The sequence below is a fragment of the Anopheles coustani genome (genome assembly GCF_943734705.1).
Source record: "Anopheles coustani chromosome X unlocalized genomic scaffold, idAnoCousDA_361_x.2 X_unloc_74, whole genome shotgun sequence".
NCBI lineage: Eukaryota > Metazoa > Arthropoda > Insecta > Diptera > Culicidae > Anopheles > Anopheles coustani.
In genome coordinates this window covers 27,701-40,348 of record NW_026525186.1, presented here as the reverse complement: position 1 = coordinate 40,348, position 12,648 = coordinate 27,701, and the positions used below count along the sequence as shown (strand labels likewise).

General features: G+C 48.7%; 2 non-coding genes across 2 annotated transcripts; one reads left to right on the top strand and one right to left on the bottom strand.

Annotated features, from left to right (window-relative positions):
- Nucleotides 1–375: 375 nt before the first annotated feature.
- Nucleotides 376–530, bottom strand: LOC131270933 (5.8S ribosomal RNA). Its single transcript, XR_009179925.1, has one exon. It is a non-coding gene; the product is annotated as a 5.8S ribosomal RNA (ribosomal RNA).
- Nucleotides 531–11,623: 11,093 nt separating this feature from the next.
- On the top strand, nucleotides 11,624–11,778 carry LOC131270932 (5.8S ribosomal RNA). The gene has a single exon (XR_009179924.1). It is a non-coding gene; the product is annotated as a 5.8S ribosomal RNA (ribosomal RNA).
- Nucleotides 11,779–12,648: the final 870 nt, after the last annotated feature.

Here is a 12,648-nt window from a genome sequence, read left to right as displayed (position 1 = left end):
GGGACGTCTTTTAGTTCCATGGGGTGGTGGTCGTCGAACAAAGTCGCCTAGGTCGACCACCAGAAAGACCAGTCGTGTTGTAATGGATGTTTTGACCACTTTACACATCTTCGCTTCTATTTAAATAAATAAATAAGCTGAAGCTAGACATCAGTAAACACCACCACAGACACCACAAGCACGCCTTCTCCTCGTACTTCCGCCTCACGCGGGAACACGGACGCTCTAAATACTTCGAATTCCAATGCCAGTATATTGTAAACCACGGGTTCTTTAATGCTAGCGGGTCGTCGCGACCCTAGTTAACATCATGGTGCACGTCTCGTGACGGGTGTCACGGCGTAGTTAAATGTATGCGATACATTTCTCAAATATAAGCGCTCAGTCATCTGTACATCATGGTAGGTTCCCACGACGTGCAATATGCGTTCAACTTATCAATGTTCATGTGTCCTGCAGTTCACATTATGACGCGCAGTTAGCTGCGGTCTTCATCGATCCATGAGCCGAGTGATCCACTGCCGAGGGTGACTAACTTGCGTAAGCCGCCGCTGTGCGCGTATACCCGTTCCCCGTAGGGAGGAGCAAGCCGCCGCTTAGAGACGAAGCATAAAGTGTCCTCATTCCACATAGGGCAAGCTGGATGAATCCATTTTACCCAGGACGGCCGAAGCGGCGTGGACCAGGGGAGAACTGAACCTTATACTTCACACCACAGTAAGTCTACGTGTCCTCTTCCACATAGGGCAAGCTAGAACTAACTATCTTACCCAGGACTGCCGAAGCAGCGTGGACCAGGGGAGGAACACACTTTTCATGGAAACGTAAGGCATCCATGACTGCCATAACGTAAGCCGCCGCTGTGCGCGTATACCCGTTCCCCGTAGGGAGGAGCAAGCCGCCGCTTAGAGACGAAGCATAAAGTGTCCTCATTCCACATAGGGCAAGCTGGATGAATCCATTTTACCCAGGACGGCCGAAGCGGCGTGGACCAGGGGAGAACTGAACTTTATACTTCACACCACAGTAAGTCTACGTGTCCTCTTCCACATAGGGCAAGCTAGAACTAACTATCTTACCCAGGACTGCCGAAGCAGCGTGGACCAGGGGAGGAACACACTTTTCATAGAAACGTAAGGCATCCATGACTGCCATAGTGCGTAAGCCGCCGCTGTGCGCGTAAACCCGTTCCCCGTAGGGAGGAGTCAAGCCGCCGCTTAGAGACGAAGTATGAAGTGTCCTCTTCCACATAGGGCAAGCTAGAATGAACTATCTTACCCAGGACCGCCGAAGCAGCGTGGACCAGGGGAGAACTGAACTTTATACTTCACACCACAGTATTGAGTAATGTGCCCTCTTCCACATAGGGCAAGCTGGAATGTTCCATTTTACCCAGGACGGCCGAAGCGGCGTGGACCAGTGGAGGACTACACAATCATGAGGTTTGATATCGACTTGTGTGTTTCAATAGGGTACCGATGGTATGTTTTGAACCGATTTGATTTAGCCATTCTGAAGTCATCACTTGGTTGAAGCGCTGAACTAGGGAGGCATCGTTTACATTACTTGTATATATTGGTTTTCGCATGCTCTACTAGGTTAATGTCATAGGGTTGGCTATCGAGCATGCCCAAGTGATGACTTGATTGTGTGCTTGCTTGAATTCTTCACATTTCATACCATCGGTTAGTTGTCGAATCATTCCTCGATCATAACCTTCGTTCTTGGTTCATGTATGCTCTCTTCCACATAGGGCAAGCTAGAATTAACTATCTTACCCAGGACCGCAGAAGCAGCGTGGACCAGGGGAGAACTATACTTTGTCTTGTATGCCCTCTTCCACATAGGGCAAGCTAGAACTAACTATCTTACCCAGGACTGCAAAGCAGCGTGGACCAGTGGAGGACTATACTTTGTTCATTACACCACAGTATTAAGTATGGTGTCCTCTTCCACCATAGGGCAAGCTAGAACTAACTATCTTACCCAGGACCGCCGAAGCAGTGTGGACCAGGGGAGGACTATACTTTATACTTCACACACTAGCCATACTGAAGTCATCACTTGGTTGAAGCGCTGAACTACGGCGGGGTAATCGTTTACAGGTTATAATCATATAGCTGCATGCTCATTAGTAGATAATGGAATATTGTATGGCAATATGAGCATGCCCAAGTGATGACTTTGTTTCAAGCTCAACAGGTAGGGTATTGAGTCCTCTTCCACATAGGGCAAGCTAGAATGAACTATCTTACCCAGGACCGCCGGAGCAGCGTGGACCAGTGGAGGACTATACCTTGTCCATTACACCACAGTATTAAGTATTGTGTCCTCTTCCACATAGGGCAAGCTAGAATTAACTATCTTACCCAGGACCGCCGAAGCAGCGTGGACCAGATGAGGACTATACTTTATACTTCACACCACAGTTTTGAGTACGCCTTGCATAAAGTATCTAGTTTGAACCACGAGGGCTCACAATGTAGAACCGCGAGGGCTCTAGTACCGATTCTCTCGGTACGGCTTGGTCCGTGTTCCTTTATGCTTGTACTCTAAGTATTAAGTATTGTGTCCTCTTCCACATAGGGCAAGCTAGAACTAACTATCTTACCCAGGACCGCCGAAGCAGTGTGGACCAGGGGAGGACTATACTTTATACTTCACACACTAGCCATACTGAAGTCATCACTTGGTGGGGGTGAACTACGGCGGTATCTATCGTTTTGGTTCGGTCTATATAGGGTCGCTTGCATGCTCATTCGAATATAATGTAATTGTGTATGGCAATATGAGCATGCCCAAGTGATGACTTTGTTTCAAGCTCAACAGGTAGGGTATTGAGTCCTCTTCCACATAGGGCAAGCTAGAATGAACTATCTTACCCAGGACCGCCGGAGCAGCGTGGACCAGTGGAGGACTCTATACTTTATACTTCACACCACAGTATTGAGTACTTCTTGCATAAAGCCCCTAATGAGAACCACGAGGGCTCTCTCAATGTAGAACCACAAGGGCTCTAGTACCGATTCTCTCGGTACGGCTTGGTCCGTGTTCCTTTATGCTTGTACTCTTAGAAAGTCTCAACCCGGAGGTCTTGACTTTGATTGTCATAGTTGGACTACGACGGGGCATCCGACCATTGCTGATCGAACACCCCTGATTCACCATCTTTCGGGTAGGCGGTACGCGTACCTCCGGACGCGGAAGTCTCAACCCGGAGGTCTTGACTTTGATTGTCATAGTTGGACTACGACGGGGTATCCGACTCATCGAATACCCCAGAAGCACACCATCTTTCGGGTAGGCGGTACGCGTACCTCCGGACGCGGAAGTCTCAACCCGGAGGTCTTGACTTTGATTGTCATAGTTGGACTACGACGGGGTATCCGACTCATCGAATACCCCAGAAGCACACCATCTTTCGGGTAGGCGGTACGCGTACCTCCGGACGCGGAAAGTCTCAACCCGGAGGTCTTGACTTTGGTTGTCATAGTTGGACTATGACGGGGCATCCGACCATTGCTGATCGAACACCCCTGTTACACCATCTTTCGGATAGGCGGTGCGCGACACCACCGACGCGGAAAGTCTCAACCCGGAGGTCTTGACTTTGTATTGTTGGATAGTCCTCTTCCACTATAGGGCAAGCTGGAAATATTCCATTTTACCCAGGACTGCCGAGGCAGCGTGGACCAGGGGAGAACTTCACGGAATCTTCAGGCATCCATGATTGCCATAGTGCGTAAGCCGCCGCTGTGTGCGTCAACTCGTTCCCCGTGAGGAGGAGTCTAGCCGCCGCTAAAAGACGAAGCATTAAGTGTCCTCATTCCACTATAGGGCAAGCTAGAATGAACTATCTTACCCAGGACCGCCGAAGCAGCGTGGACCAGGCGAAGACTATACTTTATACTTCACACCACAGTATTGAGTACGACTTGCATAAAGCCCCTAATGAGAACCACGAGGGCTCTCTCAATGTAGAACCACGAGGGCTCTAGTACCGATTCTCTCGGTACGGCTTGGTCCGTGTTCCTTTATGCTTGTACTCGCGGAAAGTCTCAACCCGGAGGTCTTGACTTTGATTGTCATAGTTGGACTACGACGGGGCATCCGACCATTGCTGACCGAACACCCCTGATTCATCATCTTTCGGATAGGAGGTGCGCCCACCTCCGACGCGGAAGTCTCAACCCGGAGGTTCGGACTTAGAGTTTTTCCCATTTAAAAGTTTTTCTCTTAGCCATACTGAAGTCATCACTTGGTGAACGATTGAACTAGGGCGGGTTAATCGTTTATAGGTATCATGTGGTTTGCATGCTCTCTTAGGTTAAGGTCATGTGGTTGGCTATCGAGCATGCCCAAGTGATGACTTTGTTTCACGCTTGCTTGATTTCTTCATGATTCCCTGTTATATAGTGTAATCATTCGAGAACAGGGAATCTTTGGTTTTGCTCAACAGGTATTGGATGTCAACTTGGTATCTAGATCGCATTAAGTCTCAACCCTTAGGTTCGGACTTGTATAGTGACATCTTGTTACGGTCTTGAGTCTCAACCCGCAGGTTCGGACTACTTAGTGTTTGATCGAATATAATATGGCAACTTGTGCCTAAGTCTCAACCCGCAGGTTCGGACTTCTGTTTATTTGGCCAATGTATGTATAAGGCAACTTGTGCCTAAGTCTCAACCCGCAGGTTCGGACTTGTGTATTTGTTCGAAGTCATGTATAAGGCAACGTGTGCCTAAGTCTCAACCCGCAGGTTCGGACTTGTTAGTGTTTCGTCAACTTTCATATGGCAACTTGTGCCTAAGTCTCAACCCGCAGGTTCGGACTTGTGTATTTGTTCGAAGTCATGTATAAGGCAACTTGTGCCTAAGTCTCAACCCGCAGGTTCGGACTTGTGTATTTGTTCGAAGTCATGTATAAGGCAACGTGTGCCTAAGTCTCAACCCGCAGGTTCGGACAGATGCCTCTTCCGTCATCGCTTCTACCGTGTAGGTGCACAGCGTGACGGAAGGTGAAAGGCTCAGAGGAGGGAGTAATGTTGGTCATGGTCCCTCGGGGCCAAGGCCAATGTGAACCCTCGTCCAAAAAAAATGAAATGGAGCTTGCGGTTCAATTTGACTCAACACGGGAAAACTTACCAGGTCCGAACTTATGGAGGTGAGACAGATTAATAGCTCTTTCTCAAATTTAAGGGTAGTGGTGCATGGCCGTTCTTAGTTCGTGGATTGATTTGTCTGGTTAATTCCGATAACGAACGTGACTCACATATGCTAACTAGAACGCAGTCAGCGTTAATGCGTCGATGCCGATTGGAACGGGTTAGGACCTTTCGGTGGAGTATGACCTGACACCTTCGCTGTTCGTGTGCGCAAGTGCACTTACGGTACGCTGCTTAGCAGGACAATTTGTGTTTAGCAAAATGAGATCGAGCGATAACAGGTCCGTGATGCCCTTAGATGTTCTGGGCTACACGCGTGCTACAATGTGGGTAGCAGCGTGTCTCCTATTCCGAGAGGAACGGGAAATCACTCAAATACTCACTTAGTAGGGATTATGGATTGCAATGGTCCATATGAACTCGGAACTTCTAGTAAGTGCTGGTCATCAGCCAGCGTTGAATACGTCCCTGCCCTTTGTACACACCGCCCGTCGCTACTACCGATGGATTATTTAGTGAGGTCTTTGGAGATGATCGTTCGCTGGATCCTCGTGAACCGCGTCTGCTTTATCGAAGTTGACCGAACTTGATGATTTAGAGGAAGTAAAAGTCGTAACAAGGTTTCCGTAGGTGAACCTGCGGAAGGATCATTAGTGGCCAAGTGATCCTTCCAGAAGTCCGAACCTGCGGGTTGAGACTTCGGCACAAGTTGCCATATGATAATTGACGAAACACTATAGAAGTCCGAACCTGCGGGTTGAGACTCAGGCACAAGTTGCCATATGAAAGTTGACGAAACACGTTAGAAGTCCGAACCTGCGGGTTGAGACTTCGGCACAAGTTGCCATATGAACATTGACGAAACACTATGAAGTCCGAACCTGCGGGTTGAGACTTAGGCACAAGTTGCCTTATATATAACTTCGAACAAATACACAAGTCCGAACCTGCGGGTTGAGACTTAGGCACAAGTTGCCTTATATATAACTTCGAACAAATACACAAGTCCGAACCTGCGGGTTGAGACTTAGGCACAAGTTGCCTTATACATACATTGGCCAAATAAACAGAAGTCCGAACCTGCGGGTTGAGACTTAATGCGATCTAGATACCAAGTTGACATCCAATACCTGTTGAGCAAAACCAAAGATTCCCTGTTCTCGAATGAATACACTATATAACAGGGAATCATGAAGAAATCAAGCAAGCGTGAAACAAAGTCATCACTTGGGCATGCTCGATAGCCAACCACATGACATTAACCTAAGAGAGCATGCAAACCACATGATACCTATAAACGATTAACCCGCCCTAGTTCAATCGTTCGCCAAGTGATGACTTCAGTATGGCTAAGAGAAAAACTTTTAAATGGGAAAAACTCTAAGTCCGAACCTCCGGGTTGAGACTTTCCGCGTCCGGAGGTACGCGTACCGCCTACCCGAAAGATGGTGAATCAGGGGTGTCCGATCAGCAATGGTCGGATGCCCCGTCGTAGTCCAACTATGACAATCAAAGTCAAGACCTCCGGGTTGAGACTTTCCGCGTCCGGAGGTACGCGTACCGCCTACCCGAAAGATGGTGTGCTTCTGGGGTATTCGATGAGTCGGATACCCCGTCGTAGTCCAACTATGACAATACAAAGTCAAGACCTCCGGGTTGAGACTTCCGCGTCGGAGGTGCGCGCACCGCCTACCCGAAAGATGATGAATCAGGGGTGTTCGATCAGCAATGGTCGGATGCCCCGTCGTAGTCCAACTATGACAATCAAAGTCAAGACCTCCGGGTTGAGACTTTCCGCGAGTACAAGCATAAAGGAACACGGACCAAGCCGTACCGAGAGAATCGGTACTAGAGCCCTTGTGGTTCTACATTGAGAGAGCCCTCGTGGTTCTCATTAGGGGCTTTATGCAAGTCGTACTCAATACTGTGGTGTGAAGTATAAAGTAGTCCTCGCCTGGTCCACGCTGCTTCGGCGGTCCTGGGTAAGATAGTTCATTCTAGCTTGCCCTATAGTGGAATGAGGACACTTAATGCTTCGTCTTTTAGCGGCGGCTAGACTCCTCCTCACGGGGAACGAGTTGACGCACACAGCGGCGGCTTACGCACTATGGCAATCATGGATGCCTGAAGATTCCGTGAAGTTCTCCCCTGGTCCACGCTGCCTCGGCAGTCCTGGGTAAAATGGAATATTTCCAGCTTGCCCTATAGTGGAAGAGGACTATCCAACAATACAAAGTCAAGACCTCCGGGTTGAGACTTTCCGCGTCGGTGGTGTCGCGCACCGCCTATCCGAAAGATGGTGTAACAGGGGTGTTCGATCAGCAATGGTCGGATGCCCCGTCATAGTCCAACTATGACAACCAAAGTCAAGACCTCCGGGTTGAGACTTTCCGCGTCCGGAGGTACGCGTACCGCCTACCCGAAAGATGGTGTGCTTCTGGGGTATTCGATGAGTCGGATACCCCGTCGTAGTCCAACTATGACAATACAAAGTCAAGACCTCCGGGTTGAGACTTCCGCGTCGGAGGTGCGCGCACCGCCTACCCGAAAGATGATGAATCAGGGGTGTTCGATCAGCAATGGTCGGATGCCCCGTCGTAGTCCAACTATGACAATCAAAGTCAAGACCTCCGGGTTGAGACTTTCTGCGAGTACAAGCATAAAGGAACACGGACCAAGCCGTACCGAGAGAATCGGTACTAGAGCCCTCGTGGTTCTACATTGAGAGAGCCCTCGTGGTTCTCATTAGGGGCTTTATGCAAGTCGTACTCAAAACTGTGGTGTGAAGTATAAAGTATAGAGTCCTCCACTGGTCCACGCTGCTCCGGCGGTCCTGGGTAAGATAGTTCACTCTAGCTTGCCCTATGTGGAAGAGGACTCAATACCCTACCTGTTGAGCTTGAAACAAAGTCATCACTTGGGCATGCTCATATTGCCATACAATATTCCATTATCTACTAATGAGCATGCAGCTATATGATTATAACCTGTAAACGATTACCCCGCCGTAGTTCAGCGCTTCAACCAAGTGATGACTTCAGTATGGCTAGTGTGTGAAGTATAAAGTATAGTCCTCCCCTGGTCCACACTGCTTCGGCGGTCCTGGGTAAGATAGTTAGTTCTAGCTTGCCCTATGTGGAAGAGGACACCATACTTAATACTGTGGTGTAATGAACAAAGTATAGTCCTCCACTGGTCCACGCTGCTTTGCAGTCCTGGGTAAGATAGTTAGTTCTAGCTTGCCCTATGTGGAAGAGGGCATACAAGACAAAGTATAGTTCTCCCCTGGTCCACGCTGCTCCGGCGGTCCTGGGTAAGATAGTTAATTCTAGCTTGCCCTATGTGGAAGAGGACTCAATACCCTACCTGTTGAGCTTGAAACAAAGTCATCACTTGGGCATGCTCTATAGCCAACCACATGACATTAACCTAAGAGAGCATGCAGCGTATTATCCCAATGCAAAGTAAACGATAGACTCGCCCTAGTTCAGTGCTTCAACCAAGTGATGACTTCAATATGGCTAGTGTGTGAAGTATAAAGTATAGTCCTCCCCTGGTCCACACTGCTTCGGCGGTCCTGGGTAAGATAGTTAATTCTAGCTTGCCCTATGTGGAAGAGGACACCATACTTAATACTGTGGTGTTATGAACAAAGTATAGTCCTCCACTGGTCCACGCTGCTCCGGCGGTCCTGGGTAAGATAGTTCATTCTAGCTTGCCCTATGTGGAAGAGGGCATACAAGACAAAGTATAGTTCTCCCCTGGTCCACGCTGCTCCGGCGGTCCTGGGTAAGATAGTTAATTCTAGCTTGCCCTATGTGGAAGAGGACTCAATACCCTACCTGTTGAGCTTGAAACAAAGTCATCACTTGGGCATGCTCTATAGCCAACCACATGACATTAACCTAAGAGAGCATGCAGCGTATTATCCCAATGCAAAGTAAACGATAGACTCGCCCTAGTTCAGTGCTTCAACCAAGTGATGACTTCAGTATGGCTAGTGTGTGAAGTATAAAGTATAGTCCTCCCCTGGTCCACACTGCTTCGGCGGTCCTGGGTAAGATAGTTAGTTCTAGCTTGCCCTATGTGGAAGAGGACACCATACTTAATACTGTGGTGTAATGAACAAAGTATAGTCCTCCACTGGTCCACGCTGCTTTGCAGTCCTGGGTAAGATAGTTAGTTCTAGCTTGCCCTATGTGGAAGAGGGCATACAAGACAAAGTATAGTTCTCCCCTGGTCCACGCTGCTCCGGCGGTCCTGGGTAAGATAGTTAATTCTAGCTTGCCCTATGTGGAAGAGGACTCAATACCCTACCTGTTGAGCTTGAAACAAAGTCATCACTTGGGCATGCTCTATAGCCAACCACATGACATTAACCTAAGAGAGCATGCAGCGTATTATCCCAATGCAAAGTAAACGATAGACTCGCCCTAGTTCAGTGCTTCAACCAAGTGATGACTTCAATATGGCTAGTGTGTGAAGTATAAAGTATAGTCCTCCCCTGGTCCACACTGCTTCGGCGGTCCTGGGTAAGATAGTTAATTCTAGCTTGCCCTATGTGGAAGAGGACACCATACTTAATACTGTGGTGTTATGAACAAAGTATAGTCCTCCACTGGTCCACGCTGCTCCGGCGGTCCTGGGTAAGATAGTTCATTCTAGCTTGCCCTATGTGGAAGAGGGCATACAAGACAAAGTATAGTTCTCCCCTGGTCCACGCTGCTCCGGCGGTCCTGGGTAAGATAGTTAATTCTAGCTTGCCCTATGTGGAAGAGGACTCAATACCCTACCTGTTGAGCTTGAAACAAAGTCATCACTTGGGCATGCTCTATAGCCAACCACATGACATTAACCTAAGAGAGCATGCAGCGTATTATCCCAATGCAAAGTAAACGATAGACTCGCCCTAGTTCAGTGCTTCAACCAAGTGATGACTTCAATATGGCTAGTGTGTGAAGTATAAAGTATAGTCCTCCCCTGGTCCACACTGCTTCGGCGGTCCTGGGTAAGATAGTTAGTTCTAGCTTGCCCTATGGTGGAAGAGGACACCATACTTAATACTGTGGTGTAATGAACAAAGTATAGTCCTCCACTGGTCCACGCTGCTTTGCAGTCCTGGGTAAGATAGTTAATTCTAGCTTGCCCTATGTGGAAGAGGGCATACAAGACAAAGTATAGTTCTCCCCTGGTCCACGCTGCTTCGGCGGTCCTGGGTAAGATAGTTAATTCTAGCTTGCCCTATGTGGAAGAGAGCATACATGAACCAAGAACGAAGGTTATGATCGAGGAATGATTCGACAACTAACCGATGGTATGAAATGTGAAGAATTCAAGCAAGCACACAATCAAGTCATCACTTGGGCATGCTCGATAGCCAACCCTATGACATTAACCTAGTAGAGCATGCGAAACCCAATATATATGTAAACGATGCCCCTCCCTAGTTCAGCGCTTCAACCAAGTGATGACTTCAGAATGGCTAAATCAAATCGGTTCAAAACATACCATCGGTACCCTATTGAAACACACAAGTCGATATCAAACCTCTTAATTGTGTAGTCCTCCACTGGTCCACGCCGCTTCGGCCGTCCTGGGTAAAATGGAACATTCCAGCTTGCCCTATGTGGAAGAGGGCACATTACTCAATACTGTGGTGTGAAGTATAAAGTTCAGTTCTCCCCTGGTCCACGCTGCTTCGGCGGTCCTGGGTAAGATAGTTCATTCTAGCTTGCCCTATGTGGAAGAGGACACTTCATACTTCGTCTCTAAGCGGCGGCTTGACTCCTCCCTACGGGGAACGGGTTTACGCGCACAGCGGCGGCTTACGCACTATGGCAGTCATGGATGCCTTACGTTTCTATGAAAAGTGTGTTCCTCCCCTGGTCCACGCTGCTTCGGCAGTCCTGGGTAAGATAGTTAGTTCTAGCTTGCCCTATGTGGAAGAGGACACGAAGACTTACTGTGGTGTGAAGCATAAAGTTCAGTTCTCCCCTGGTCCACGCCGCTTCGGCCGTCCTGGGTAAAATGGATTCATCCAGCTTGCCCTATGTGGAATGAGGACACTTTATGCTTCGTCTCTAAGCGGCGGCTTGCTCCTCCCTACGGGGAACGGGTATACGCGCACAGCGGCGGCTTACGTTATGGCAGTCATGGATGCCTTACGTTTCCATGAAAAGTGTGTTCCTCCCCTGGTCCACGCTGCTTCGGCAGTCCTGGGTAAGATAGTTAGTTCTAGCTTGCCCTATGTGGAAGAGGACACGTAGACTTACTGTGGTGTGAAGTATAAGGTTCAGTTCTCCCCTGGTCCACGCCGCTTCGGCCGTCCTGGGTAAAATGGATTCATCCAGCTTGCCCTATGTGGAATGAGGACACTTTATGCTTCGTCTCTAAGCGGCGGCTTGCTCCTCCCTACGGGGAACGGGTATACGCGCACAGCGGCGGCTTACGCAAGTTAGTCACCCTCGGCAGTGGATCACTCGGCTCATGGATCGATGAAGACCGCAGCTAACTGCGCGTCATAATGTGAACTGCAGGACACATGAACATTGATAAGTTGAACGCATATTGCACGTCGTGGGAACCTACCATGATGTACAGATGACTGAGCGCTTATATTTGAGAAATGTATCGCATACATTTAACTACGCCGTGACACCCGTCACGAGACGTGCACCATGATGTTAACTAGGGTCGCGACGACCCGCTAGCATTAAAGAACCCGTGGTTTACAATATACTGGCATTGGAATTCGAAGTATTTAGAGCGTCCGTGTTCCCGCGTGAGGCGGAAGTACGAGGAGAAGGCGTGCTTGTGGTGTCTGTGGTGGTGTTTACTGATGTCTAGCTTCAGCTTATTTATTTATTTAAATAGAAGCGAAGATGTCAAAGTAGCGTCGAAGCAGCAGCGGTAGCACAAATGATTCAAGTATGGAAGTTGACCAAAGGAACACAAACAAACTAGCGTATGGGCAATGGAAGGTATCAGTGAGTTAAACCACACGCGGGCTAACAGCCCGTTAACCGAGTCCAACGGTACATATTGGACATTGAAACAAAGTAGTCGCAAGCCAGATGTGACGATAACAACCGCAAGGTACATAAGCCTCAGTTCATGTGTGACAACCCCCTGAATTTAAGCATATTAATAAGGGGAGGAAAAGAAACCAACCGGGATTCCCTGAGTAGCTGCGAGCGAAACGGGAGAAGCTCAGCACGTAGGGGTGGCGGCCAGTCCGTCTATCCGATTCCGTGTACTGGTGCGTCTCACTATCCGTCATCTTAGCGCTTTTCAAGTCCAACTTGAATGTGGCTCAGAACCCATAGAGGGTGATAGGCCCGTAGAACAGCGCCCGTTGGATGATGGACCGAGCGTGCCATGGAGTCGTGTTGCTTGATAGTGCAGCACTAAGTGGGAGGTAAACTCCTTCTAAAGCTAAATACAACCATGAGACCGATAGTAAACAAGTACCGTGAGGGAAAGTT